General features: G+C 48.9%; 1 protein-coding gene across 5 annotated transcripts in view; it reads left to right on the top strand.

Annotated features, from left to right (window-relative positions):
• The window catches only part of SLIT2 (slit guidance ligand 2), a 347237-nt gene that overhangs the window by 157315 nt on the left and 174636 nt on the right, over positions 1-15286 (top strand). The window lies entirely within an intron of this gene.

The raw sequence follows: 15286 nt of genomic DNA, 5'->3' as shown, positions 1-15286 counted from the left end.
CAAAAGACTGAGAAAAACTCTCACCAACAGATTTTCGTCTAGGGTCATGAGAGGAGGGGACCCGGGGACCCTCTGAGAGGCTGATGGGAGTCTCAGGCTCCAGCAGCACGGCCTGTCCAACCCGGCTCTGATGCCGAGGCTCCTAAGGACGGCTCGGTGCCCGGTGGACCATTTCTTCTGCCCCCTGCCCTCTTCCCGCCCCCACTTGACGACACTCATGCACACCCAGGCCAGATTACTTGGCATACCTACGTGGTGGCTTCATGTGCGTTTTGTTAGATTATTCACACTTAGAAATCAACAAGGACTGTTTCAGACAATTCAGGATGACCGTGATGGAGATGCGCGTGGGATGCCATCACCGTTTGCTGCTTGTGCCCTGTCAACTGGGAGATAGTCACAGTTCACAGGTCGTTTCTTGCTCATTTTTGATTTTCCACGATCCCACTTTATAACCCATAATCCTTTTGAGTAGTCCTCTTAGTGAGTTGGCCCAAATTTATGTATGACTATATCTGTATCACAGAAGGTCTCACAAATTGGATGCCTTTGAGTGTGAAATATAATCTGCTAAGAAATTTTAAAGTATTTTCTCTCCCTCTCCCTCTGCCCCTCCTTCATCAGCTCTCTCTTTCTCTCAAATAAATAAATGAATCTTTTTTTAAAAAATAGGGGGCAGGGGAGGCGTGCCTGGCTGGTGCAATTGGTTAAGCGTCCGACTCTTGGTTTCGGCTCAGGTCGTGATCTCTGGGTCTTGAGATTGAGCCCCATGTGAGAGTCTGCCTAAGGCTCTCTCCCTCTCCCTCTGCCCCTGCCCCCTGTGCTCTTGCTCTCTAATAAATACATCATTAAACTATTTTCTAATTTGTCCACCTGTTAATCAAGATGTCAGTGCGAAGTCAGACACTAATCCAGGCATGAATTGATGTGGTTTGGATATTTAACATGGGCATGACGCTTCATCTGTCTGCCTATTTTGGGGAAAACAGTACATGATAAAGTAAAAATAAATGAATGTATCAATGATACATTCTTACTATTTTATATATGAGATATTAGTTTTAACTATAGAGAATGGCCAATATTGGGCCATGTCAACCTCAAAAAACAAAAAAAAATAGGCTGTTAGTTTCAAATGATCTGACTTAATAGGGTAGTACCATTTATTTATTTATTTATTTATTTATTTATTTATTAAAGATTTTATTTATTTATTCATGAGAGACACAGAGAGGCAGAGACACAGGCAGAGGGAGAAGCAGGCTCCCTGCAGGGAGCCCGACGTGGGACTCGATCCTGGGTCTCCAGGATCACGCCCTGGGCCGAAGGTAGTGCTAAACCACTGAGCTACCTGGGCTGCCAGGGATAGTGCCTTTTAAAATGTAATTGCGGTCTGTGCCAATTGTCATTGGGCTACTTGAATTTTTGATATGCAACAATTTTTTTTTAAAGATTTATTTATTAGAGCGCGTGTGAACAGGGGAGGAGCGGAGTGCAGAGCTAGACACAGGGCTTGATCCCAAGACCCTGAGATCACAGCCTGAGCCGGAATCAAAAGTCAGATGCTTAACCAACTGAGCCACTTAGGCCCCCTGCCACACTTTTTTATACAACCTGAGCTTCAAGATTTTAGCTTCTGAAAGGTCCAATAATAGGAGAACGCATAATTGAAGATGCTAAGGCCTAGTGAGGAAATTTGCTAAGGGGGACGGCTGGGTGGCTCAGCAGTTGAGCATCTGCCTTCCGCCCGGGGCATGACCCTGGGGTCCTGGGATAGAGTCCCACGTCGGGCTCCCTGCATGGAATGGAGCCTGCTTCTCCCTCTGCCTGTGTCTCTGCCTCTCTCTGTGTATCTCATGAATAAATAAGTTAAATCTTAAAAAAAAAATGGTAAGGAAGAGTGCTGTTAAGAGAGAGCCAATGAAAACTCTATTCAGCAAATAGTACATGGAGTAATCTAAATACTGATGAGATTTTTGCATTTTCAATGATGAAGAATGAGTCCTGGCTACCCATTTCTGTGTATTGTTCTTGTTGGTAAGGAAAGACCCTTGGTGAAGATTTCCCCACCTGTGTTCTCTTCCTCCATATAGATATAAAAGCATTTATTTAGTTTTATTGTGAAAAATATGCATAAAAGTCATACTTATTTCTTCATTTCCTTCCTTCCTATCATGTGCAAGGCACTATTCTAAACTCGAGTGTCCTTGACGTGGAGTGGTCAGTCGGGGTCCTGCTCCCAGACAGCTCATGTCCTGATGTAAACTGCTACATACACAAAGACACTTCTGTGTCATGAAGGACCCTGGGCAGCAGGGGATGGAAGAGTCTCTATCAGGTGGACCTGTTGGGATGGGCCTCGCTTTTTTTTTTTTTTTTTTTTTTGGAAGGGGCAGGATTTAAAACCATTTATTCTTTTATTTTTATTTCTTACATTTTTTATTTAAATTCAATTTGCCCACATACAGCATAACACCCAGTGCTCATCCCGCCAAGTGCCCCCCTCAGTGCCGGTCACCCAGTCACCCCATCCCCACGCCCGCCTCCCTTTCCGCCACCCCTTGTTCGTTTCCCAGAGTCAGGAGTCTCTCATGGTTTGTCTTCCCTATAATTTTTCCTACTCATTTTCTCTCCTTTCCCTTATAATCCCTTTCACTATTTCTTATATTCCCCGTATGAGTGAGACCATATGATGATTGTCCTTCTCTGATTGACTCACTTCACTCAGCATAATACCCTCCAGGTCCCTCCACATCGAAGCAAATGGTGGGTATTTGTCATTTCTAATGGCTGAGGAATTAGAATGGAATATTCATTCCATTGTATACATAGACCATCTTCTTTATTCATCTGTCGATGGACACCGAGGCTCCTTCTACAGTCTGGCTGTTGTGGACATTGCTGCTGTAAACACCGGGGTGCAGGTGTCCCGGCCTTTCACTGCATCTGTATTTTTGGGGTAAATCCCCAGCAGGGCAGATCTATTTTTAACTCTTTGAGGAACCGCCACACAGTTTTCCAGAGGTCACATTCCCACCAACAGTGCAGGAGGGCTCCCCTTGCTCCACATCCTCTCCTGCATTTGTTGTTTCCAGTCTTGTTAATTTTCCCCATTCTCCCTGGTGTGAGGTGGGATCTCATGGTGGTTTTGATTTCTATCCCGAGAGGCCCTTCGCACAGGTCCTTCATGAGACTGAACAAAACCGACACAGAGGTGACTTCACCTCTTAAGGGGTTTGAGACAACAACGAGACAGAGTTTTCAGGAAACAGAAAGAGAACCAGCGTCTATGAGACGAGAGAAAAGTGTGAAATGAGGATGGAGGTGGGAGGTTGGAGCAAAGTGGGTGTGTGTAGAACATTCAGTATCTTTCTGATTTTCTTTTTTTCATCTGGAGCTATTAAGTCCAGCAATTCTATTTAAAATGATTTGGAAGGGAGACACTTTAGATAAAATGTATCTCACTTAGTCACCTTGCTTGTTTTCTCTCTCTTAAGACCCTTGACGCTAAGACATTATTACCCGTCTCTGCTACGGCTCGGATATCTGGTTTACCCCAGGTTCCTTTTGTGTCTCTCCTCTCCTACCCAGAAGTGACTCACAGTTCACATGCTGTACAGCCAAATTTTTAGTGTGCGCTCAAAGTAAATCCATATATAGCTCTAGGGGGAGACCTTGAAGTTTGGGTAGGGTCTTTAATTTGTTACATTTTCCCATTTTCCCGAAAGCAGCCTAATTGAGATGGAGGAGGGATACTTAAAATTTCAAAAAAGAGATTTGAGGCAATGGAGAGATTATAAATAGATACCCTTAGTGAACATATCACAATACTCAATCTGTAATCACAATACTTAAATCTGTAATTTTTTTTTTTTGGAACATTCCTGAATGTTTACCAACATGAAGAACCTATAAAGTAGGTATTTTATAATTTATTATTTAAATAAAACAGAATTTGAGAAACAGTGTTTAAAACGTATATACCCTCTTGACATTTAGAATTTAAATGGTTTTTCCAGGCCGAGGGGAAGAGAGTACTGTTCTGATTACAAACAGTTAAGTGGTAGACTTGTGCCTTGCCGTAGACGGTCTTCATTGGTCACTGCTCTAATTTGACCGGAGACTTGCCTGTTAAACTTTTAGTGGCATGGGGGACACTTAATTGTAAATATTCACTTACTGAAAGAAAGAATGAAACAGGGAAGACATAACTTACAACGTAAATACAGATGTTTAGCTGTCGTGTAACGTCTTAAAATTATTTTTATGCTTAAGGAAAGTTGTGAGTCTAATACATATTTATTCACAGCACTAACAAGGTATGGGTATGGGTTGATTTTAAAGTTTTGAGTTTCAAATCTAGCTTTCCATTGCATGTCATTTCTTAAAAGGGATGAGTCTTGGCTGGCAATTGATTTCATACACTACTTGTGTGGTTGAAGGATTTCTTGGCAATATCTGTTTCTCTGTTGATTAACTTTTTCAGATCGACTTTTTTAGGGAAAGGTAATATTTTGTGCTGCCTCATTAGAATTAGTAAATTAAGTGCATAAATGAAACAATTTGTTCATTGTCAAGTTACTCATAGATGCAGGGGACTGATGTTCTTATTGGCCATCTTTTCATTGAATACTGTCACTTTACAGGAATGTTAAATTGAATCAAGTGAGTACAAACTAGCCATAAAACCCTTTTATCTGGATCCCTGGGTGGCGCAGCGGTTTAGTGCCTGCCTTTGGCCAAGGGTGCGGTCCTGGAGACCCGAGATCGAATCCCACGTCGGGCTCCCGGTGCATGGAGCCTGCTTCTCCCTCTACCTGTGTCTCTGCCTCTCTCTCTCTCTCTGTGTGTGACTATCATAAATAAATAAAAATTAAAAAAACAAACAAAAAAACCTTTTTATCTGCTTGTCAGTCTCAGAGCACCTGAACTTCATGAAAATGACAAAGTCTCATTGGTTCGGAATTAGATTATTACCCATCTTTAATGTCTGTGGAATTCCAGAATAAAAATCTAGTAGGGAAAGATTTTGAAAAAAAAATAAATAAAACTTAACAGACACAAATGTGCCCTTCTTATCAAAAATAATAATAATAATTTGAGAAAATAAGTCACGAAGTGAAAAGGATTGAAGAGACCCATGAAATTTGTTGTAGCTTTAAAAATATCAACCACATTAAAGTGCTTATATAATAAGAATTCATATATTGTGGGGGATTTTTTCGTTTTTCAGTGACCATTTATTCAAATACAACTTGTAGAGTTGAACTATTATCAAATCTATATTATGTTATAAGCTGTTATATTGCTTTGTCCTACCTGAAAAACTACACATTTTATGTTACTTTTTTTTAAGGTCTGTACATTTTACTGTTATTGATTTATACGGTGGATATCAATATTTAAAATACCCAAATAATTTAAATAACAGCATTTAGTATTTTCTAGCAGTTTCCGATTTCAAATTGCATTTTATGTTATTGGCTAAGTTAAGTAAAAGATTTAGTTTTAACCAAAATACAGCAGTCTGTAGAACTCAGTTGTCTAATTTGGATTTGTTTTAATGCAATAATCGTCTCTAAGAAACATTCTTTTGAAATTTATTTATTTTAGAGCGAGCCTGTGGGTGAATGGGGGCATGGGCAGTGGGAGAGGGAGGGAAAGAATCTCAAGCAGACTCCCTGCTGAGCCTGGAGCCCTTCACAAGCTCGATCTCACAACCCTGAGATGATGACCTGAGCCGAAATCAGGAGTCAACACTTACCCGACTGAGCCACCCGGGCGCCCCGTCTAAAGTCAATGTACTCATCCCCTTTCTGGACATTCGTTTACTTATAGAAATAGTCATAGAAGTGTTGGCCAGGGTGCGGCGGTGCACCGTCCTGCTTTCAGAAGTTTGCCGAGTGACCCTTGCCTTTCGTTTCCCACCTCCGGGTGTGCGTGGTAAAGAGTTTCACACACGTCAGTCCTCGTTTGCCCCAATTCTTCAGTCACTCAGATTTCAAGATAGCAGCAAATGAGACTTGACAAATATCAGATTTGCAGGTCCAAGTAGATTATGCCTGAGTATCCCCCCCTTGTTCACATAATCTTGTTAAGTACTTCTGTTGATTGGATAAGATATGATTTCCCTTATGAAAACCTTTGTTTTCCAAGGAATTGTGTTTTTTTCTCTGAATTTTCTGTGCATTTTAAATACGGAAGTTCATTGTGAGTATTTATTGCATGACGTTGTGTTTTAGCTCCAGTTACTTCTGCATCGTTTATGACCTTCAGACTGTATGGACTTGAGCAAACTTCATGTTTCTAATAGATAGCTTTGCTTTTTATAGAAAATGATTTTTTATTTTGTTACCAAGTCTTATGCTTTGTTCTACTTATTGTAATTCTGAAGGTTTTTTGGTATCGATTTGAGGTTTCTTTACTGTCACTTTCTTTTTTTAACCAGTAGCCCTTTTTTTTTTTCTGAGTTCTTAACAATTTTTTAAATCTCTTTTTATCATAATTTTTAAAATACTGCCCAAGCTTCCGGTGTCTTTTATGTATGTAAATGAAACGGTCTCAAGGGGGAAGGGGAGTGGATTACAGGTCTATAGACGTGTTTAGGGTGTATCTATTGTAAAGAATGAAGTTTCCATTTAAAAATATATTATATGGGGGATCCCTGGGTGGTTCAGCGGTTTGGTGCCTGCCTTTGGCCCAGGGCATGATCCTGGAGACCCGGGATCAAGTCCCACCTTGGGCTCCCTGCATGGAGCCTGCTTCTCCCTCTGCCTGTGTCTCTGCCTCTCTCTCTCTCTCTCTCTCTCTCTCTCTGCGTCTATCATAAATAATAAGTAAATAAATAAATAAATCTTTAAAAAATAATAAAAAATAAAAATATATTATATGGATTAGATATAATTTAAAACACACCAGAAATCATTTTCTAAAGATGTGCTTCCTAACTATTCCTGTTTAGGCATCAGTCTGAGAGAAAAGAAAAGCCACTTCCAATTTTAAGTTACTAGGAAATGCTTAGAATCTTCAAAAAATCAGAAGAGAGTAATTTTTCTGTGGATACTTTATAATGGAAACTGGCGCTTTAGCTGAAAGGCCCTTTAGCTTAAAGTGTTATATAGAGAAACTCCAGTGTGAGTCCACGTGCAGTGGGCCCCAACTGTTTGCACTCCCAGGGCCCCCTCGCTGTTTCACCTTGGCTTCCTTTGCCTGCACCGCCCCCTCGGTTTGGGCTTTGATGTCACCTCTGGTGCTTCTCTGGAAAGCTGCCTTTCTCCTGTGGCGCTTGCATGGGGACGAGTGTCTTGGTGGCCGCTCTTTCCTGGACGGTGGACGGTGAGCTTCCCGAGGGCGGGATGCGGCCTGCGGGGTCAATGCGTCCTCAGCCCGGCTCCAAGCACCATCCTCCCAGCGCCCCCGATTCCGCATGATGGGCAGGGGCACCGGTCACAGGTCACCTGGGGACACTTCGCTGGGCGGTTGTGCCCCTGGAAGGGAGGCCTTGGCTGGCGGTACGTGAAGTGGCACGGGCGGTAAGTGGTGTCGCTTCAGATGTCGCAGCGTGCCGAGCGGAGGAGGCAAAGGTGCGGGGCCTTGAACCCCGGCCGACGGGGAAGGAGCGGAGGGCAGCCCGGCTGCCCAGCCGCAGGGGCAGCGTCCAGTGGGGCGGGAAGGCGATTCGGGAATGTCGACGTAAGCCGTGCAGAGCAGGGCCAGCCTCACGTGGCTCCGTGGACGCTGCAGGCCGCCACGGGGCCCGACTTCCAAGGTCACCCCCAAAGGCGGTGTCGGAATGCCCTGTCCGCCTCCCTTCTGCTCAGCTTCGGCCAAGCCCGTGCACCCCATGCACCCCGTGGGCTTGCTCACTGCCCGGGGGCGCCCGGTGCCCGCAGCCTGCAGATGCCAGCATCCTGGCCCGACGGCCAGCTCTGAGCTCGAGTGACGCTGTACTTCCTGCCAAGCCCGGCGACCCCCGTCCGCAGAAGGTGCACAGCAGTGGGCGTGTAGCGGCCCCTTAGGTTCCACGTCACCGTGTCCGGAGGCGTTAGCCTTAAACACAAAGCGGTCAGTTATTTCACCAGCAAAAAAAGGTGTTTGGGGGGAATAACTGAGAATTGCAATTCAAGCCACGTAAGCCGTGGGAAAAGCCCAGGCAAACAGGGGAGGCCCGGTATTGTATGGGGAACTGGGGCGGGGGGGTCGTTTTCCAGGAAAGGCCGTCGGGGAAGAGCAGGGGCAGGAGGCGGGAGGGGTGCGGAGCTGCTGTCTGCCTGCGGCCCACGTCCTTCCCGCGGCCTCTGATCGGCGCCCCCTCCCGCGTCGGGGTCCGTCAGAGATGTTGGTGGTGGGGCCCCCCTGCGGGCTCCCTCCCCAGCCCGCTTCGCCCTGAGCCCCCCGTTATTCCTGGTAATAGGGGAAAATGTATATTCTCAGGGGTGGGGGGCTGCTCCCCCGGAGGTGAGCGCGGCGCGGGGCGAAGTCAGTGTGGACGGCCGGCGGGGCTGAGAGCGCGTGGCTGCGTGGCCAAGCCCTCGGCCGCGGGTGCTGGTCCCCGAGCTGCACGAGCTGCACGGCCGCGGGGGGAAGCTCTGGCCTCACGCGTCTCCCGGAGGCCTCCCGGCAGCGGTGGCGGCTCCTCACCCACCAGCACCCATCCCGTCCCGGATCCGGGTCTCTCTTCCCCCAGCGGCAGGCACGCGGCTCTCTAGCATCCTCTGCCTCTCCCTGTTTCCCTTCACGTCCGAGCTTCCTGACTCCTCGTTCCCGAGGGCGCTGGAGAGAGGGGGCCGCGCGCCCGAGGAAGGAAGGGGGCCCACCCGTCTGGAGGCCGGCGTGGGTGCCCGTTGTGCCCGCGGCCTTCCCCTTCCTCGCATCCAAGGCAGGATGTCTATACCCGCGGACACGGAAAGGAAAACAGAGGCGGGGGGTGGGGGGCAGGGCTCGTGCAGAGGCCCCGGGCCGGTGGGAGGTAGACGTAAGCCACGTCTGACCCTCGATGCCACGCTTTCCTCTCTGTGCTTAAAGACCCTCGCGTTCAAGTGCGCTCGCGGTGTGTGTATTCCTGAGGTTCCTATTGTGACAGCGACTGGCACCTCGGGACACACACACGCTGTGAGTCAAAGAGCGGAGGGATTTACAGCGGACCCCTCGGCGCCCACCTCCCTGGGGGGACACAGGACCGTGTCGCCCCCCACAGGTGTCCCCCGCTGTCCTGGACCCTCTGGCACCGCAGCCAACCTCGAGAAAGACCGTTTCTCCTGCTTCATGGCAGTCGCTGACTTGCGTTTCGTTGCCTTAAGACGCGGCCTGAAGGTCTCGTGTTGTCACCCAGCTAGGGAGACGTGGTGTCCAGGTGGGAAGGACCGGTGGTCCCGGGGTCGGCCCGCAGGAGCTCGCTGCGGCTGCCGACACCTCGTTGGCCGTCCTCCCGGCCCTGACGTCGGGGCTCAGGTGACCATTCCACAGCCTCTCAGTGGCCCGCGGTGGTCGGGACAGAAAGTACGGCCTTGCACAGCTCAGGGACGGTGTCCGGGGCCCGGGCCTTGCTGCGGCCACACCCCAGCATTCTGCGTCCCGCTTTCCCCGCCTCTACGGAGCGAGGGCCCCAGGACTCTAGCTGGACCCTGCTTCCCGACGGGCGGGCATCTGTGCCGTGTTCGTTTGAGACGGGACATTTGGGCGTGCCGAGGTGGCCGTCTGTCCTGCTCCTGCTCGGGCCTCGGCGAGCCTGTGCTGCAGTTGTCCTGTGGACGGGGGATGGGGGCCGTGGCCCTCCCCTCGCTGGGCCGCGCACATGCCTGCTCTCCCTTCGTGCTCCCGGACCTGGGTGTCCTAGGAACGAGCCCACTTGCTGCGGTTTCCTTACAAGCCGTCAGGCCACATAATGCCGCAGATGGATCTTGTGATTTTTGCTCCCTTTTGAAGTGACTTCATGGGGCTCAGGCCACCTGTGAACACACGCAGCCTGTGGGCCTTTCCTCGGCGTGGGGAGGCAGCTTTAGTACCGGAAAGCACGTAATTCAGGAGCAGTTTTAAGACTTCTCCTTGGTGGGACTTGATTGGTTCCTCTGTCTCGTAATCAAGCCGGGAATTCTTTCTTCATTTGTCTCCACGGAGTCTCAGGGGCAACTCTTACTTTTCTAGAGGCTGAAAATGTTCGTTCTGTCTTAAGTCATTGTCTTATATTTTAAAAAATCGTGACCTTCCTTAATGGAGAATTTGGCCCATCCTCACGTTAAGCAGATACTCGCGGAGGCCCCTATCGTGGGCCGTGGTTGGCGGCATGAAGGCCGCGGGCCTCCGGTCTGCGTGATGCTTCTCTTCTGGAGCGGAGGACCCAGAAGTGACCATTAAATACGTGAATAAGTCCAGTGAAGTTATTCCTGATAACAATAAGAAATATGAAGAGACAAAACCTATTCTTCAGTTGGAGAACGACCGGGCAGAGAGAAGGGCTGCTTTCGACGGAAAGTCAGGGAAGGCTGCTCTGGACGCAGGGCGTTGGAGCTGCCGGTGAAGAGCAGGCACCACGACCTGGGCAGCGTTTGACGCAGAGTCACGGGGCGTAAATGTCTTTGGATGCACCTGAGAACCGGAAGATGATGAGTGAGGGAAGAAGAGGGTAGTGAGAGTAAGGCTGGGGGGCAAAGAGGGACCAGGTCCAGGTCCTTCGGGCCCGTGCATGGCGCTTATCCTGCGGACGGTGGTCCTTGCAAGATGCCGATCCCAGAGGCCCCTCTAATCCACCGGGGTTGAAATAAATGGTGATAACCAGTGACCTCTCCACGTAGATCCTTGAAAGAAAAATCACAGTTGGGGCCCCCGGGGGGCTCAGGGGTGGAGCGTCTGCCTTCGGTGCAGGTCATGACCCCGGGATCCTGGGATCGAGTCCTGCATCGGGCTCCCCACAGGGAGCCTGCTTCTCCCTCTGCCTGTGTCTCTGCCTCTCTGTGTCTTTCATGAATGAATGAATGAATGAATAAATAAATAAATAGATAAATAGATAAATAAAATCTTTGTAAAAAAGGATTAAGTAAAGACCACAATCAATAAGAAGGTTTGTGAGTTGTTTTCAATTGTACGGGCACCTGGGATGCTGCTTCCATCACAATGAAGCAGACACAATCTGAGCAAGCCAGAGGGTAGCACAATGTAAGGGTTACTGTTTCTAGGTTAGCATACTTTCCTCTTTTTGGTTTTTTTTTTTTTTTTTTGAGTGTTTCTTCCGCGTTCTCCTCATTGACACGTACCCAGACTTTGGGACTTAGGCTCCCGCAGGCTGGACCGCTAGAGAGTCGCGTGCTGACGCTCAGGTGCGTGGCCCAGGCCAGCAGGGCTACTTGCCCTTGGCTTTCCGGAGGGCTGTCCTCCGAGGCTGCTGCTACCCCTGCTGTCGTATTTAGGGAGAAGTGTTTTGGGGACTGTGCCCCACCTCATCACGTGACCTCTCAGGCAGCTCTGCGCTCGCTGCAGCGTCAAGGGGAAGAGAGAGGCTTCCCTGGAGAGCTGGTGTGCGTGCAGCTCAGAGACGGGGCGTGCTTCGTCGCCAGCGACAGAGGACCGAGTCCACCTGCTACCTGGGATGGGGATTTCTGTGAAGGAACAGCCCCTAACCTTTTCCACGGATTGTGCTCCTCCTCCTCCATCGTGTATCAGCTAGTTTCCGCGAACGGCCTCGAATCCTCTCTCATCAGATCACAGTGTATGGATCGCCCAAAACGCGCTCACCACCCCCGGCGCCGTGCTCTCGTTATTTCCAAATTGCTGCCAGCGGGTACGTAGCCCTTCCCCTGGCCCTGTAATTCCCCGAGGGCAGCAGGCCACGGCCACGTTGCAGTTGCTGTGTCCTTACCTGTCCCCACATCCTCCTCCAGACACCGACCTCGTACGCCGGAGACCGGGAAGGGGGGGAACCCAACCTCCTATGTCTTGAGCGGACTCCGTCCCGGGGAGGAGGACAGTAAATCAAAATACAGGCGCCTGCTACCTGAGACGCGTTGGGTCTGCAGTCTGCTGTCGTCGTCCGGGAACCGGCCCGTCTTCCCTCGTGCCGGTAACATTTTTCTCTGCCTCCCGAAGATGGTCAAGCCGGGATGCTGCTCCGACACAGACCGCCTCCTTCCCAGGAGCATTTCCAAACCCATCTCCCTTGTGCTTCCAGGAGCAACGACAACAAAATCATGCAAGGTCGAGACACTGTTCTATTAACGTAAAAAACAAAACAGTTGACTTTGTGTGCCAAGAGCATGAAAGGCATTCTTCAGGAGGTAGAGACGGGGGCGGGGGAGGGAGGCTGAGAAGACCCCATCCTCGGAGGCTGCATCGTGCCTCTCTCTGTTTAAAGCAAACATTTGTTTTCTTTTTTGTTTTTGGGAGACAGAGTGGCCAACCTGCAAAAGCAGAAATGGGAGGGCAGCAGTCGTCTTCCACGGAAGTCAGATGAATTTCATGCTCTTTAACATCGCCTCCGAGGGCAGGCCTTTCCCCGGCCTGGCTGCCTCCCCGGTGGGCACAGAGGAGGGGAGGCGATCACAGGTCCCTCAGTAGGAGGCAGCAGGAGGCCGTGGGCTCGGGGCTCCTACCCAGGGAGCCAGAGTCCTTTAACAAGACTTGGGAGAGGTCTCTGAAAGAGAGAGGCCAGGCCCCCCGGGGCTGGCGAGGCCTGTCCCCCACTTGTTCATTTCCTCCCCCACCTCCCCATGTGGCTTCTTGGACTTCCCGCCGCCGCCGTGGTGTCACCTCGTCTTGCTGTGTCCCAGAGGAAGGAGGGAAGGGAAGCTGAGCTCCTGCAGGAGCCAGGGCTCAGCGAGCGCTGCTGCGAGGAGGAGTATTCACAACCTGACTGTTAGAAGGCAATCAAACATGATGCTGATGCGGACTCGATCCTGTGCATGTGTGCATGTGCGTGTAAGAAGGAGCCGGACACAGAGCATGAAGAAATGAGGCCAGGAGAGGATCTGCTCTGTGGTGGAATGAGGAATGAGGTGGCCCAGGATTGGGGATGGCCACTCCGTACAATGAACTGCCTACGGGGCCCCCCATGCTTCCCCCTCCAGGACCAAGCCCCTGGACCTTTCCCTTCCTTTAAAAAAAAAAAAAAAAAAAAAAAAGTTTGCAATCAGTATTCAGACATTCTTATAACTAATAGGATTAGGGGCGTTACAAAGGGATTTGAACAAGATAATTAGTTTACTGCTTAGTCGACAGTGGAGCAAGCAAAATCCTTCTGAGAAAAAGCAGACAAAATAGGTCAGAAAATGTGTGGGAAATGAGGTAAGACCTCTCAACAAGGACCCTGATCATGAAAGGGCTCCAGAGCCTTCATTCATTGCTGCAGACTGTTTGCCTTTTTTTTTTTTTTTTTAAACTTGGCCACCAGAGGTGTGAAGAGAAGTGACTCACTTAATTTTACAGTTAACGGATGCTGTTCCTCGACCCAGAGTATTCGGTTCCAAGGGCATACATATGCTGCCTTTAAAGTATTTTTCATGACGTGACATAAAGGGAACATTTTGGAAAATATGAAGAGCTCATATCAGGTGCTTTGCAAAGCTGGAAGAAATCATACAATTAAGAGAACCTTTTTTGTTGTTGTTGTTGTCATTCCTGATTTTCTTGAATAGATTCACTACTTTAATTGCTCCCCCTGCAAAAATAAAATAAAGTAAAATAAAATCTAGCAAACAAATGTGAGAGACATGTTCTGTGCTTAACGAGAGGGCTTACGTAAGTATTTGTGCTCTCATTGGGACTGGGACTCATTCACTGTGGTACCATATACTAAAGAAGAAGCATTTGAATTTCTTAAAAATCACGAAAAAGTACTTTGTTTTTCTTGCATAGTCACATCACATTGTGCCAAGTCCTCCGCATCTCCTTCAGAACTGGCATGAGCCACTGTACGATCGCTGTCTGCAAAGTAGAGTGTACTTCCCCAAGAATAGTGGGAAAAGGACCTTCAGAGCATCTGTGTAGGTGGAGGCCATGTACTTTGGTTAGCGTCAGAATCTTCCAGTAACCACTGACCAGATCAAAGCCGCCAGCAGTTGTTAGAAAGCTTTTTCACCTGGCTTTGGCACAGCCTGGACTTGAGGCTGGTAGAGGGAACAGCAGGGATCTTTGCCTAATAGACTGTCCAGTGGCCCCATAGAAGGAGATCCTGCACCATCTACGTGGAGGCCAAGGAGGCTCATGGACAAGGCAGCCCGTTGGGCCCAGGAAACAACTAAACGTGCGTGTGCGATGACAAATTGTTACATACGACGTGAGAACTCAGATAAAGCCCAAGTGTCTGTGTTCGTATTCCCAGTGTTGGGTGTGTTTATGTTCCCGTTTCCTGTTTAGACAGAATGTGTTGTGTGTTCTTTTCATGCCATAGTAACACATCATGTTATTTTCCCTCTCCAGAGATATGAAGCTATTTTTTTTTGCCATCCTGTCCTCAGCCCTGGGTTAGTTTGAGGATGCAATTTGAAATTCATTGCTTGGGGGAAAAAAAAAAAGAGCAGTGCAGGCCATTTTGCATGGTTGGGCCAGTTACCCTCTGGAGAGCCATGCCCTGTTGGCTGTGACTTTAACTCCGGCTGTCCGCTGCTGGCTGAAGGAGTGCCTTTGTTGGTTTATCTGTGATTTGTCTGCCTCTTTCTCCTTTACTCAAAGATGCTTTTGAACACCGTGACGGATTTGCAGTGACTGGTACTCCTCTTTAATCACTGTGAATAACACATATGTTGGGAGGGTAGGTGTCCTCGGATAACGAACTCTGACCAACAAGCGTCTTAAAAATGGTTTCAGACAAAAGTTTTCTCAACTTCCCTTGGGACTTAGGACACCCAATAACAACCTGAGATTTAAATTGAATTAAAAGAGTTATAGGCTCTCTTGAGTTTCGAGCCCTGTGTTCTAGACGTGCAGAAATACCTACATGAAGATTAGCGGGGTTCCTGAGCTCCAGAGGAAGGCCATGTGGAGGAGGCGGGTGCTGACCTTGGAAAGAATGGCAAGGTCAGACGGGGATGCACACACAGGACAGAAGGAGATGGAGTGGGGAACTGGGGGAAGGAGGTGCTCTTGTAGGAGGCGGGGTTTTAGATCATTGGATTTCGCCATTAAAAGGAGAAAAAGAGGGCAGCCCCGGTGGCATAGTGGTTTAGCGCCGCCGTCAGGCCAGGGTGTGATCCTGGAGACCCAGGATCGAGTCCCACGTCGGGGTCCCTGCATGGGGCCTGCTTCTCCCTCTGCCTGTGTCTCTGCCTCTCTGTGTCTCTCACGAATAAATAAAATCTTC

Source organism: Canis aureus, chromosome 2 (genome assembly GCF_053574225.1).
Source record: "Canis aureus isolate CA01 chromosome 2, VMU_Caureus_v.1.0, whole genome shotgun sequence".
NCBI classification, from domain to species: Eukaryota; Metazoa; Chordata; class Mammalia; order Carnivora; family Canidae; genus Canis; species Canis aureus.
Note: the sequence above shows the minus strand (reverse complement) of the source record. Positions and strands in the feature narration are given on the sequence as shown.